Below are 9,747 nucleotides of genomic sequence, written 5' to 3'. Positions count from 1 at the left end.
AATATGTTGTCCATTCTCACCTTGCTGCTCTTTTCTCTCTTTGCCAAATCACTAATCTGCGTCAGTCACTCGACAACAGGGTCAGTCTCAGCCTAGTTCTATTCCCATTTTACTCCACCTAATTGCATTCACTGTCGAGGTGTGTTCGATTGTTTTAATATACTTATTCTTTCATCATATTCCTTTGTTCTTTTTTTTTCTAAATAAATTTATTTATTTATTTTTGGCTGCGTTGGGTCTTCGTTGCTGCGCGCGGGCTTTCTCTAGTTACGGCGAGCAGGGGCTACTCTTCGTTGCGGTGCCCACGGGCTTCTCGTTGCGGTGGCTTCTCTTCTTGCGGAGCACGGGCTCTAGGCTCGCAGGGCTTCAGTAGTTGTGGTTCACGGGCTCTAGAGCGCAGTCTCAGTAGTTGTGGCGCACGGACTTAGTTGTTCCGCGGCATGTGGGATCTTCCCGGACCAGGGATTGAACCCGTGCTCCCTGCACTGGCAGGTGGATTCTTAACCACTGCACCAACAGGGAAGCCCTCCTTCGTTCTTTACAGTGGTCTCCTACTATGATCTGTTTTTACCTCCATGGAACACTTCTGATACCAAATGCGTGGATTTTCCACACCAAGCAATTCTCCAGTTCTCTGTGGACACCAGCTCAGTTCCTACACCAATTCTGCCATTATCTACCCAGACCCACAGCTCAATGGATCAGTCCCACATGACTGCCCTCCACCTTTAGATGCCAATCACAAGTAGTAGGTCCCCAGGTCACCCACACTCTTGTCTGACTTGGCTGCAAACTGGGGGTTTCCACAACCACCTCCTCAGTTTTAATAATTTACTATAATGGCTCACAGAATTCAGGAAAAAACTCTACTTATTATTACCAGCTTATTGTAAAGGATACTCTAAAGGACGTAGATGAATAGCCAGATGAAGAGGCACTGAAAGGGTTCCAAGTGCAGGACCTTCTGTTTCCATGAAGTTTGGGGTACACCATCCTCCTGGCACTCAAGAATGCATTCATCAACCCAGAAGCTCTCCGAATCCCTTTGTTCAAGGTTTTTATGGAAGTTCTGTTATCTAGGCATGATCGATTAAATCACTGGCTTATGGTGATTAGATCAGTCCCCAGCCTCTCTCCCATCCCTGGAAGTCCGGTGAATGGAACTGAAAGGTTCAGGCCTCTAATCATATGGTTGGTCCCTCTGGCAACCAGAACCTTATCCGAAAGCTATCTAGGGGTTCCAGCCACCAGTCATATCATTAACATATACTCAGGTATAGTTGAAAGGGACTTATTATGAATTACAAAAGACAATCCTCTCAGCCTTATCATTCAAGAAATGATGAGGGTTTTAGAAGCTCTATGCCAGGAACTGTGGATAAAAACCAAATATCTATTTCAATTATATCACAGCATCACAGTGGGTTTAACCACTTGGTAAAATAGCTAATTAGATCTTTTCTGACCTTCTGTTTGAGTGAAAAATAACTAAATCAAGCATGCAGGAATCCAAGTGGATTAAGTTTGAAATCTGTGATTTACCTGTACCATAGACTAGATACTGGAAAAAGCTTCAGGTGGGCAACAGAGATAAGTGGAAATCATTTTAGTACTATCTGAATGTTTCTGTTCTACATTAGCTTACTCAAGATATTCTTAATAAAATATTTCCTGTAGTTTTTTCCTTATATTTGTTTCAAGTGAGATTTTCTGGGAATCTCAAAATCTTTGTTTAAAGTGAAATCTCTGAGATTAGAAACAAATAATTTGTTAGGTAATAAATTGGAGTATACAACTCTGAGCAACACTGTACTGATGTCCAAAAAGTTTTTATCATTTTTTTAACTTTAAGATTATTTCATTTATTTTTTGCCATCGCCTTTAAGTGAAATTCCAGAAATGCTAATAGTGGATATTTCAAGAGTACTGATTATGTGCCAGCTAATATTCTAAATGCTGTATGTCTATTAATTTAATCCCTGCACCAACCCTATGAGGTAAATATTATTACCACTCATTTTACAGAAGATGAAACTGAGGCTCAGAGAGATTAAGTAACTAACCTAAGGTCACACAGCCAGTAAGTGGCAGAGTCAGGTTTTGAGCTAAGCAGTCTTACTTGTGAATATTATGCATTCTACCTCCTTAAAAATCTTTTATTTTGGGCTTCCCTGGTGGCGCAGTGGTTGAGAATCTGCCTGCCAATGCAGGGGACACGGGTTCAAGCCCTGGTCTGGGAAGATCCCACATGCCACAGAGCAGCTGGGCCTGTGAGCCACAACTGCTGGGCCTGCACGTCTGGAGCCTGTGCTCCGCAACAAGAGAGGCCACGATAGTGAGAGGCCCGCGCACCGCGATGAAGAGTGGCCCCCACTTGCCACAACTAGAGAAAGCCCTCGCACAGAAACGAAGACCCAACACAGCCAAAAATAAATAAATTACTTAATTAAAAAAAAATATTTTATTTAATTGCTCCCGCTCTACTTTTTCTTTCGGGTCTTTTCTAGTGTGCTAGAGCAGGGGAAAATATTTTTAATCCAACATTTAAAAATTCTTACTTTAGATAAATCAAGAAATTTTAGGGAAGCATTTTACCACTACTGAACCAAACAATTCTTAGCAATATAAAATGATTTTCTTAATTTTCATGCAATTTTGATATATTAGAACAGTTTGTGAAGTTCAATAGCTTTAACTTCTATATGTTCTATGTGATCTGTTATCTTGACACTATGGTTAATATAATACCTAAAGAAGATATAAATACTATGGTAAAACTGATTTTAAAAAGCCAAATAGGGCTTCCCTGGTGGTGCAGTGGTTAAGAATCCGCCTGCCAATGCAGGGAGCACGGGTTCAAGCCCTGGTCCGGGAAGATCCCACATGCCGCAGAGCAACTAAGCCCGTATGCCACAACTACTGAGCCTGCGCTCTAGAGCCCGCGAGCCACAACTACTGAGCCCACACGTACCACAACTACTGAAGCCTGTGTGCCTAGAGCCTGTGCTCCGCAACAAGAGAAGCCACCACAATGAGAAGCCCTTGCACCACAAGGAAGAGTAGCCCCGCTTACCGCCAACTAGAGAAAGCCCGCGCGCAGCAACAAAGACCCAACACAGCCACAAAAAAAAAAAAGAAAAAGAAAAAGCCAAATAATCAGGCTAAAACTTTATTTAGCAACTTATTTATACTTCTGAAACTAATATAATGTTATATGTCAATTATATCTCAATTTTTAAAAATTTACCTATATGAGAAATCCTTTTTCATTTCAGCAGTGTTTTTTTTCATATCCTTTTGTAGATAAAACTTTTTTACACCCCTGCGAGGTTTGTGTCACTATGACCTAAAGAAAGGTGAAGAATTAATATAGCGTTTGAAGTTCAACAAATAATTTCCTGTTGCATTTTCTTCTTCATATGTCCTCATTTTCTATGTTTCCCCCAAACACTGATGTATTACCACAGGCTAAGGATACATTTCATTTCAGAAGTACGCTATGCAGTGTGCAAGGGTTTCTTTGTACTTATTTTTCTTTCAGTTTTTCAGTCTGTTACATGATGACTATGCAAGTTTCTTCTGGTAACAGGGTATATTTTGTCTTATCTGTTTTCATAAGCTTTCTTACTGTACTAATAATTGCTTTTTGTTTCTTTGTTAAAACTTGAATCCAACAGTAGTTGCGAGCTTGCTATTTGTCTCCTCCCCTTTTCTGTACCTTCCCCTTTACCCTTCACAATCTTCTTTCCAACATCACAGTGCTAAGCCCATCATTTATTGAGTACTTACTAGGTGTTAATCATTGCATTTAACGTTTTACATGCACCATCATATTTAATCTGTATAAAAATCTTAAATAATAAGTAGGAACTACTTTTATGTCTATTTACAGATAAAGAAAATGAGGCACAAAGAGTCCAGTGCTCATAACTGGAGTTTGAACTCAGTAATCCATGCCCGTAAGATCGGCCCCCCTAATAGACTGCCTCTCCCATAAAACAGGTGTGACCTCTGGGTTTGACCAACTGACAACTGATTTCAAGCCTTGTTAAAGAAACTCCTGACCATCTTGGCTCCTAAATCTATAATTAATTCTAGTCAGAAAATTTGATTTAAGGTAAATAAATAATGAAATTGGAACTTTTAGTTAACAGTATGCAAATAGTCAAGCTGTGGTTTACAAAGGGTTTTTATAGCCTTTAATTTGGAGTCGACCCAGTTCCATAGGTTTAATTGTTACACAGAACAGACAGATTACAGGAAACTCCAATTGTATAAGGGAGATTGTTTTTATAAACATTAAATATTACACTTACTATTTCACACACCTGCATGTATAAATTATGCAAATCTTTATGGCATCTTTCTGTTTGAAGTAATTTTAGTTACTTTCTTAGGCAATATGAAACATTTGTACTTACCTAAAACATGACCTTATGAACACTTTATTCAGACATTTTTATTCAAGTCACGTGTTCAGTAAACAAATACTAAATAAATGTCTACTATATGTTGACCATTGGGTTAGTCCTTGTGGGTATTGCAAACATGAAAAACCAAGATTAACTGTCTGTGAAATAACTTTAATAAATATAACAAATAAGTGAGCATTGAAGATTTCTGATTCTGGGATTCATTTTTTTTTTTTTTTTTTCCATATAGTAGCTACGCCTGAATGTAGATACCAAATACCATTGCTTGTAATGAAAAGCAACACGTATAGGGTTTCAGAAATCTTTTCTTTTTTAAAATTTTGGTCATTTGAGCAATAAGTTTGATTATTTAGAGAGGTCTATAAATTAGCCTTTATTCAAAATGTCTATAATTTTAATCATGTTATTTTAGTTGCAATAGGTTGTAAATTTGCAATAAAATAACAGGAAGGCTGTAACAGATGTTCTGTCAGCACATGTGATTTCATCTGAGACAATCAAGCATTCATCATGCTTAATCTTCATCGATTGAACTGTACTGATTTTCAATAATGTGAGCTCTGTCCGTTCAAAAGGCTTCTGATACTTAGGAAGAAATTCTTTTGACTGGGACATTTTTTGTTTAGTGGCTAATTTACCCCAAGGATTGCCTCATCTCCTATTACAAATCATGTTATTTAGTTGTGTATTATTTTCATACTACTTGATTATAAAGGTGGCCATATACAGTCCTTTTTTTTTTTTTTTTGGTCATTCATTCCATATTTTTTTTGCACATGACAAATAGTTCACCTAAATAAGTAAAGTATTTCTCTGCATAAGATAAATATTTCACCTAAATAAGTAAAATCTATGCTTAAACTGGATGCAATTTGTAAATAACAATGTTAAATTATTTCTTTGAAATATACTACCCAGATGGCAGTTTAATTAATTTAGACAGTTACAGAATCCTATTGAACAGCACATTAGTAGTAATACTTGCAAAAAAGAAAATACAATTAGGCTTCCCTCAGGTTTACTACACAATGAAAATAAATTTCATTGAAAATATAGAATTTCCTAGAGAGTGTTTTGTTTTGAATTATTCTTGGACCTTAGAAAATATGGGGCAAAAAATAAAATATGGGGCAAAAAATAAAATATGGGGCAAAAAATAAAATAGGGAAAAAAGGGACAGCAGATGGTTTATGGAAATGTGTGTAAGAAATGGAGAGTGGGGAGGAAAAAGCAGGACAAAGGAGAGAGCCAAAGAGATCATGAAACTGAAAGAAGAGGCCAAAAGGGGTCAATAGAGAAAACACAGGCAGTTAAAAACCAAAAGGAGAGGAGGAGGAAGAGGCGGAGGGCAAAGGCAAAAGGAAAGGGAAATAGAAGGGACCTGCAAAAGGAGAAGCAGAATCGTGGAAGTTCAAGACCAAAGCTCTTCCTTTCACTCGCAAGGCCAGACATTCTCAGACTAACGCTCAGAGATTCCTGCAGCTCGCCAAGCTGTTGGGTAATGAGAAGGTGATATCCTGCCTCGAGGCTTGCTTTCCTAGAAAAGGAGTGGTTGTAGGGGGAGAAATGAATGAAAGCTCCTGCCAATGGGACCTGGAGAGAGGCAATTAGGTCTTGGCTGGTTCTCAGGTCTTGCAGAGGCCATTCGTCTGCACCTGGAACCGTCTTGGTTGCTGGGTAAATGACAGCAGTTTGAGAGGCTCCTGAGGAAACGTGGGGAGTTGCCGAGAAACACAGGAAGGGTGAATCTAGAGGTCAAAGTAAGATTTAAAGTGGGCAAGAAAAAGGAATAGAATTGCCCCTATTTCGTTGCCTTTTCCAACAAAAGGGCTGGAAAATAAAATAATATACCTTCCAGAATGTCTTTCCATTTATTCTGAAAAATTTGTCATTTTAATCCCGGATGATGTTATATTTCAGGAAGGGAAAATCAGAATTATGTGCCTCTGATATCTGTTCTGAGATTTTATAAAGAACTTCCTCTCCCAAACTCCACCCCTACAGTTAATTATTTATATAACGCATTTGATTATCAAATTCTTTCCTTTTCCAAAAGACATGCAGGCTGAAATCAATGAAATGTTACTTTAGGTGGAAATTTCTTTTATCTTTTAAGAAAAAAGAGAGAAATCTGGGGGAGAGAGACATGCATATTATGACATCATTTTATGATCAATATTTATACAGAACATATTATACTTTCTATTAAAAGCAATCTGAATTAAATGCAGATTCATTTTAAAACCACTAACTCTAAATTTTTAAAAATTCGATAGCATTTTCTTCGCTTTTAGATCTCAGAAAACATATAGAAAGTTTATATTTGCTAACTTCCTACATTTATTCAGCAGCAATGCCAGTTTACATGCTTGGCAATTCTTAGCATTACTGGAGCATAAGCTTCATTTGTTGAAAATGTGCCCACGTTACCCATTCATGCCGTTTGTTTTAATGTGCAGACCTGCCTCATAGGACTTCAAAGAGTATGCTGAATAAACACACTAATAATCATGTTATACCAGGAAATAATCTTAAAATGCCACTAAAAGAAAATTTGTGGGAATGCTAACTTTTTCTCTTCTTAGACACATTACCAAGTTTCAAGAACCAAGAGGGAAAATATGAGAAAACAATCATAAAGAATTTTTGGAATGAGGGAGTAATACTTTCCCCTTTGCTTCCTAATTTGTGAAGCTGGTGTTACATCACTCAGAGAATAGTATTCCACAAAGCCCAAAGGACAATGTCAAAGTTTTTTCAAGACAAAGTTACAGGTTTTCAAAAAGGCGGCTGGAGTGAGGAGAGACAGTAACGATAGAGCTTGTAGACTTTCTCTGCTAGAGAAACCACTCTGAAACACTGCGTAAAACATTGGCCGGCTTAAACCAGTTTGTCTTCTTAAATAGGTTGTTGATTAATCAAACTGAAACAGCTGGTAAAGCACTGATCAGCTTAAACTGGTTTTGCCTCCTTGAATAGGCTGTTGATTAATCAAACCTTGAGTTATTTTACATAAACAGCACTGGGCATGTGCAAGGTGAGAACCCATGTCTCCTGGATAACCCCAGAGTCAAGGATCTTCCATCTATGGAACCCAAAGAATAGAAGTGTTGCCACCAGAGCCCTTTAGCAATCAAAAATTCCTTCAGTAAGTAATGTCTGGCTTCCAGCAGCACGAATGGTTTATATGGACCGCTTTGAGACTAGCCAGTCAGCTTCCAAGTTTGAAATTCCCCAAACCCCTTGAATTTCACCCTGAAGCCTAGAGCAGGAAGACGGATTTGAGCCCTGTTTCCTGTCTCCTTGCTGGTGGACCTCAAAATAAGGCTCTTTATTTTCTCAGAAGCCAGTGCCGAAGTATTTGCTTCTGTGTGTGAGCGGCAGCAAGTCCTTGCTGGGTAACAATGTCGCCTGGGCTTAGACGTAAGTTGATGAAATGGTGCCAGCACCTTACATCTCAGGTGGTTTTCACTCCTCCATGCTGTCTCACCCTGTGTCTGACCATATACTCTGTCTCTCGACAGTAACCAATTGGGCTCTAGTTTTTCCTTCTCCCTCCTACCACTCCTCCTCTCATGGGCATCCATCCTCCTTCTATCATCTTCCTTTTCCTCCTCCTTATTTCTGTTTTGATCTTTCTCCTTTCTCTTGTCTCCATACATTTTCCGTCAGATAGCTGCCAGAAGCAAGAGGGAAAGAAAATATTTAGGAGCTTTCTCTTTGTAGTCTGTGTTGCTTTTGATTTTACAGTTGTAGGGGAAAAAATGATGTTATGACTTTTAAACTGTAGTGATACAAGGGAGGTTAGTAACTTGGTGTGATGTGTACTTCAAAACGAGAATGGCAATTCAAATTCAATTCATAATTACTTACTAGTGAAAGTAGTCGTTCTCCCTGAGGTGGTAGCTCTTTTGCCTTCTTGCAAATAGTTTCCTCACAAGGTCACTTGCCAAGATAATTTTTCCATTGGTGTGAAGAAGACATAACTTGCTGGCAAAACTGCATCAGTGTATTAAGGATGTATCTAGGGCAAATAAGTAGCTGTTTGTTACAGCCCAGAACGAGAAAATTTTCAGAAAATTTAAGAAAATTTGCTGCCTTCATCACAGGTCTAAAACCTCTGTCTAACAAAGGTAACAACATTCGCCAAATATAGATGTCACATTTTAAATCTCTACATCAAAAAAAAAAAAAAAAATATCGGGACTAGTTTTGGGGTTGGTGATCACAAATTTGAATATTCAAATTATTTTTGTTCCATTAAAGTAAGTAAAATGAATTTTACTAGAAAATTTTCTGTTAGTAAAATTTAATTAATAAATTTAAGACATTTAATTCTTTTCAGTTTACAATATATTCTGTGTACTTACTGATCTCAGTGATCTTCCACTAGCTGCAGTGCCAAGAACTTTATTGATGGGCAAATGGTACCCGACCTCACGGAATTCTATTGTAAGATGCCTTATAGGCATCTTAGTCTGCCCATTTTTCAGAATACGCTACAGAATCAGTTTTCAGGTACTGATACTGCTCCAGTAATATTTACAATGTATTTCTGAAATATAAAAAGATAGTTTCCTTTGTGATACCCAAAAATGCCTTTAGGGCATGTTGGTGGTTGCTGTTGGTAATGATGATGTGTGGTTGCTTTCTCAAATATGCTCTACTTTGAGTATACCACATGGGATGAGAGAAGCCAAAATTATGCAGACATTCAGTGATCGTCTTTGTTTATTGCTTCCATTCATTGAGTGGGGTAGAGTTCACAGTTTGCTGTTAATATGGAGCTCTGTGAAAGGCTAAAACCCATGGATGACCTGTCAGTTTGCCAACCATTTAAAGGAACGAGAATTAGTGTTTATGAAATAGAATCATGATTCAAAAACTTAATGACAGGCTTCAGAAAGGGCAATGAAAGTAGCATTAAAAAGACCTGTAATCTCTGGAGAGTCTTTTAAATTTCATCTACAGAATAATTTCCACGCTATTTAACTGCCTCCTCAACAGGATTAAAGAGATCTAAACATGTTCGTTAAACAGCAATTCTACGATGGTGGGATAGGGAATCAGGTGCAGTAGGGGATTGAAAGAGGGTTTCAGATTGCGGGAAGCATCTCTGTAGAGTATTCTGTGTTAAGCACAAGATTACTCTGTGACAAATCTTGAAAAGTAGTACATGTGAGTATATCTAAGAAATTAGGATAAGAAAAGCACATGTTCTTGACATATATTGGATGTGTAAGTAGCAACTATCTTTGTTAAAGTTTAATATTTTTCCTATCATATTATTCATCTAGCCACCTCAAATGATTTT

General features: G+C 37.9%; 1 long non-coding RNA gene across 2 annotated transcripts in view; it reads left to right on the top strand.

The window, feature by feature from the left end:
* Positions 1–7,471: 7,471 nt before the first annotated feature.
* LOC132365750 (uncharacterized) overlaps positions 7,472–9,747 on the top strand; it is a 30,366-nt gene continuing 28,090 nt past the window's right edge. For both annotated transcript variants that reach the window (XR_009503215.1, XR_009503214.1), the window contains exons 1-2: positions 7,472–7,581; positions 7,777–7,856. This is a non-coding gene — a long non-coding RNA (uncharacterized LOC132365750). The remainder of the gene's footprint in view (positions 7,582–7,776; positions 7,857–9,747) is intronic.

This window comes from Balaenoptera ricei, chromosome 5, assembly GCF_028023285.1.
Source record: "Balaenoptera ricei isolate mBalRic1 chromosome 5, mBalRic1.hap2, whole genome shotgun sequence".
Lineage (NCBI taxonomy): Eukaryota > Metazoa > Chordata > Mammalia > Artiodactyla > Balaenopteridae > Balaenoptera > Balaenoptera ricei.
Note: the sequence above shows the minus strand (reverse complement) of the source record. Positions and strands in the feature narration are given on the sequence as shown.